Here is a 6,000-nt window from a genome sequence, read left to right as displayed (position 1 = left end):
TGGAAATATTATTTTAATATTTTATATCAAAGAAATTTGGTCTGGAAATGTGCAAAGTTTCAGATTTAACCGAAACTGTGAAATTTAGTGACTAAAACACAAGTTTTGAAAATTCATGGGCAAAACGGTAGAGTGAAAGACTAATTGTTCATCTTTGACTATTATAAGATGATAAAACTGATATTTCTCTATTTTGGAAGGAGATAAGAATAAGTATTTAGGTTCTTTGATAATTATAAAGTTTCATTAAGGTTAGATTGGTATTTAACCAATTTAATGAATTTAATATTCATTAAATAATTAACTAAAGGATAAAAGCATGATATCAATCAAACATATCATGCGAAAGTGTTCTTCTCCAGCACAAGAACGTGAGAAAGCTTGAAGGTAAGAAAATATTTCATTTTCAATTTTGAGCTAATTCCTTTGGAATTGGAGTTATGTTGTGAGATAGGAAAGTGATATAAGAGAAAAACGCTATCATTTGGTACCAATATTGCATGATTATCTTGCTTGATTTCAAAATCCCCAAATCTGGAAATTTGGGTTTATACTATGGTTGTTAAATTGATGATGATTATTGATGATTTTGAGGTTGTATGAATTGATGAAGAACATAAGGATGAGGTTAAAGAAAAACAGTTTAGATTTTGGGAATTACAGTAGGTTCAAAAATTCACCAGAAAATATATAAATATAATTTGGAGGTGAATTTTACATATTGTGTTCATATATGGATCTAGTTTTGTTTAAAACAAACGGAGATCAATTTCAAGTTGTATACAAATATATATGAATTTTTAACTGAGGAAAGGTCAGAAAAGTCGGACAGCAGAATTCTGTACAAAACAGATTCTGTTGGTGAACTTTGAAAATTCACCATAAATTGTACAAAATGAATTAGAAGGCGTTCTTTATATGGATAGATTCATATTCAAGTCTAGTTTTTAACGGATGAAACGGAATTGAATTCCAGTGTCTATATCAATACAGAATAATGATTCTTTAAGGGTAGTACTAGTTGTCTGAATTCTGGAAAATTGATGGGTTATTGTATAAGTGTTGTATAATTGATGTACTATGCTGGAATTGTTGTTTGAGAATTGAAAAGAGTGTTAAATGTGAAATTGATTATTTTGGGAAGATTGAAATGATTGGTGATTTAAGTACAACAATTGCATAGTTGGGGTACTTAAATGTAATTATGCTTTTGTAAAAGCATTTGAATGGAAATAATTTCAATGTTGGAATTATTGGTATTAAGAATTTAAGAGGTAAAATGGTGAAGACCATTTTGAGTAAATGGGAAAAGTTGGTTCCAATGTTATAAGGAATTATTAAGAGTTAAATATATTTTGATAGATGATGAATTTCAAATATAGTATGGAGATATGATGGAATGTATTTATGTTAGTAAAATACTAACATATGGATTATTATGAATTGATGATTTATACAGATCATGGTTGATTTGCAATTGAAGCAAGTCAAGTATAAAAAGGGTATATTGTGGACAATAGTGAGGCACAAATATTTTGAAAGACATAAAGTGTCAAAGTGAGTGCAATACATGCATGAAATTACACATGGATGTTTTATACATCATAAAGAAGACTTGCGATAAGTCGACCTTGTTTATATCAGCATGATATTATGTCATGTTTTTAGAAATTGACATGACATTTAAATGTCACAGTATGAAATCAAAATGCATTGATTATGAAAAATGTGATATTTTACCATGAATGTTTTCGGGTATGAACTGCCCAATGTTAAATATTGATAATATACTTTGCCATGGATGAATTGAATAAAATAGACTATATGCCCAAGTAAGTCATTGAGGGACAGGGTATAGTTGGCATGCCATAGAGTATAGCAGCTGCAGGTTTATATTAGCACTATAGTGTGTAAGGACTCTAAGTGCAGGTTTATGTCCGGCTTAGCACTATAGCGTAAGCTTAGTGTAGGTGGTGGGCACGACCTTATGTGTATTGTCCGGATTAGCACTATGGCGTAAGCTTAGTGCAGGTTTAGCACTACGGTGCAGGTATTTTACTCGTATACCCAGGGTCCTCAGGGTGTTATATTGGGCTATTGTCTACGGTTTATTGACTATGGATTATGTTTTATTGGTTAATAATAGTAACCATGCAAATAAGCTTATGAGCTTACGGAATAATGGCAAGTATATTGAAAAAAAAAGCTTACGAGCTTATGGAATTTTAAATGGTAAGTATTTTGGTAAAAATAAGCTTATGAGCTTATGGGATAAAAGGTAAAAAATTTATATTATATTGATCATGGTAAAATATTGAGGATGCTATTAGCATGGTTTTATGGCATTGGATTTGAAATCTAAATTCATCCATGAATTGTATTGCACTATATATTGTTTTAATTGCCTCACTAAGTTTATACTTAGCGTGTGATGATTTTCACGCGTAGGTAAAAAGCAAAGAATAAGAATAAAGAGTTCAGAACGACATCAAGCATCGAGAGGTATATTTCAATATCAGTAAGACATCCTATTGTGAAATTTGGATTTAGATAGTGGCATGTAATTTAGAAATGTTTAATTTAATTATTGAGTAAATTTTTGGGAATTTTTATAGTGATAAAAGGTTAATTTTTATGAGTTTTATATGTAAATTTTCGGAAGTTACTGTAGCATGAACAGTAACCCCGTTTAAACCAAAATTTCCAGTATAAAAAAGGGATACCGATTCCTCTGCTATAGGGAATCGATTCCCCACTGTTCACTGTTCACTATTCGGGTACTATTTACTATTCATAATTAAAAATATTTTGAATTAAATTGGTTACAACGAAATGTAATTTTTATGATATGATAATTTTATATTATCATTTACTATTTTAAGAAAATAAATTTTAAATTGCTTTCGAATCGTAAAATGGTTTTAGAAAATACGGTGACATCCGTAATCTGTATAGGTATAAATATACGGGTTACGGGTGTTACACAGGTATGTATTAGGAACGAATAAAATGGGGCATCTGACATATGAGATTGCAAAGCTAATTGGTTTCTACTTCTGTTAATGTTGTTCAATGATGAACATGATCTTCATAGAAGGAATAGTCAAGTAAGTGAATCTAGTTTAGATTAGTTGCTTGTGAATTGAGCTCTAACGATAAGATTTCTTGACCTTCAACAACACCTGGACTATAACAGGTTCTCCTTGGCGAGCTTAAGAAATGTAATCCATATACCCATAATATATATATATGAATACAATAAAACTAAGTTATTCCACTAAAGCAATTGGTTATAGAGGAAACTCGAAAGCTCTGGCTTTATGAATAGAATACATTCAAACCATGTCATTGATCGGGGTACTTGGTAATTCGGTGTTTACTCCAATGTGGTTGCCAAATCGAAGACTTTGTGACGACATGAATCCTTCAACTAGCCAAAAAAAGGCAATTATAAAATATATATGTACAATAAAGCTGAATTCAGCTAGCCAAATCATGATAAATTAAATCAAATTTACTAAATAAGGAGTTTCGGTGAATATGGACTAAGGGAGTTGAGGAACACCTGTTATAGTCAATTTCACATGAGCACTCAGGAATCTCATTTTTAGATTGATATTTCCGCACTACCTTGGCTAAAGGAGTCTACAAAGCTTGAACAAATGAAAGATTTCAGAGAACTGAAATAGAGGTGTTCTAAAAAGTTTAGCAATTGACTATGCTAGCTGCGTCATTTTGTCCGTCTCCGATTAAAATGTCAAACCACGAAAGAGGGGCATGACATTTTCACAATGACCGAGAAAAGAAAAAGGATGAATCAATGGAATAAACCTCAAATGTAGGTAGAAAACCTCAAAACCAACATGTCGTTCTTGATATTTGTCAAAGATTTAAAGCTATGAAATATTAAAAGACCAGTTGATTCTTTTGATATCCAATGAACTCTTGTTTTATGATTTGTATCAATTGTGAAACTTAGAATGAAGCAATTTTTTTCAAAATTCCTTTTGATAATTTTCAAAATTTTGAAAATAAAAAAAAGAAAAACATTTTCAAACAAGATAATCTCTATAGAAGCATATCTTGGAATTCAGCAAATATCTCTCCGAAGCTCATGATTGAAGCTGGGGCAAGGGAAACCGAATTTTTGGGGGTAAAAATTGATGGGCAAGGAAAACGTTATCACAGATCGAAGTTTACAAGCGTACACCCTGGTGGAAAATGAAGACAATTAAATCAGTGATATAATGAAGACCACTCACACAACCATTCCCCTTACAGATCGAGAAACATACATAAACATATACATACATGTTACATGAGTTTGCATCATACATTCATCATCACGCGTAATAAAGACTTCAATTTTCACTCTCATGAGGATACTTTTAAAATTTTCACTTGAAATATTTTCTCTATTAAAGACATTTTTCCTCTCTCATTAGGACAAATTCAAATATTCATCAAATCAAACATGTAAAATAAACTTCATCTTGGAATCCATCATAACATCCAAGATAGTCATCATTTATTGATCTTTCAGGAAATAGAAGTTCAGAAATGATCAGATGTCTATAACCTGAAGAAACAATGCCATTTATAGATTCAACATCCTGAAGTGAACGATCAGATCTTCTGAAGGCATTTGCTCAACATGCATGAACAAATTTTGCCTCACTTGAGACAATTTCTCTTAAAATAAATTTCGTCTCGCTTAAGACATTTTTCCTTTAAGATGCAAATTTTGAATTTAAACAAAGTTGATCTCACTTGAGATTGTTTTTCTCAAAACAAACTTTGTCTCACTTGAGATAGTCTTCCTTAAGACACAAACATTTGATATTGTTTTACTCAAAACAAATTTCGTCTCACTTGAGACAGTTTTCCTCGGAACATAAATTTCAAAGTTGTTTTACTGAAAACAAAATTAATATCAATTGAGATTGTTTCTTTCAAAACAGATTCGTCTCGCTTGAGACATGTTTCCTCAAAATACAAAATTTGGAAATTGTTTCACCTAAAACAAAATTGATGAACTTTGAGATTGTTTCTCTTGAAACAAGTTTTGTCTCTCTTGAGACGGTTTCTCTTGAAACATAAAAACATTGATATTGTTTCCCTTGAAACATATTCTGTCTCTCTTGAGATAGTTTCTATTGTTTCTTAAAAAAACTTTGAGATTGTTTCTCTAGAAACAAGTTTTGCCTCTCTTGAGACAATTTCTCTTGAAACATAAAAATCTTTGAGATTATTTCCCTTGAAACAAATTTTATCTCTCTTGAGACAGTTTCTCTTAAGACATAAAACCCTTCGAGATTGTTTCCCTTGAAACAAAGTTTTGTATCTCTTGAGACAATTTCTCTTTAAACAAAAAAAATCTTTTAGATTGTTTCCCTTGAAACAAATTTTATCTCTCTTCAGATAGTTTCTCTTGAAACAAATCATCCCTAAAGATGGCCAACCATCCTCATCACGTAGGAACCGTGTCATCCACCCGACCAGATCTCCTCATCACGTAGGAGCCGCGTCAACCTTAGATAACCAGTCGTCCTCATCATGTAGGAACAGTGTTATCACCATTTATCCCTAAAGATGGCCAACCGTCCTCATCACATAGGAATCGTGTCATCCACTAACAGATCTTCTCATCACGTATGAGCCGTATCAACCTTAGATAACCAATCGTCCTCATCACGTAGGAATCGTGTTATCACCATTTATCCCTAAAGATGGCCAGTCGTCCTCATCACGTAGGAACTGTTTCATCCACCGACCTGATCTCCTCATTATGTAGGAGTCACGTCACCCTTAGATAGTCTGACTTCTTCATCACGTAGGAACGATCTCCACATTTACCTAAAAACGACCATAACTCTTCATCGTGGATGAGCAGCGTCGTCCTCAACTATCAAATTCCAAAACCAAAGGGTGAACCGAACAAAAACTTGTTGTCTTGTTATCTTTGCCTTATTTTTGTTAACACAAGAATGGGCAAAGAGG

Source organism: Hibiscus syriacus, unplaced genomic scaffold, assembly GCF_006381635.1.
Source record: "Hibiscus syriacus cultivar Baekdansim isolate YM2019G1 unplaced genomic scaffold, ASM638163v2 tig00112738_pilon, whole genome shotgun sequence".
NCBI classification, from domain to species: domain Eukaryota; kingdom Viridiplantae; phylum Streptophyta; class Magnoliopsida; order Malvales; family Malvaceae; genus Hibiscus; species Hibiscus syriacus.
Note: the sequence above shows the minus strand (reverse complement) of the source record.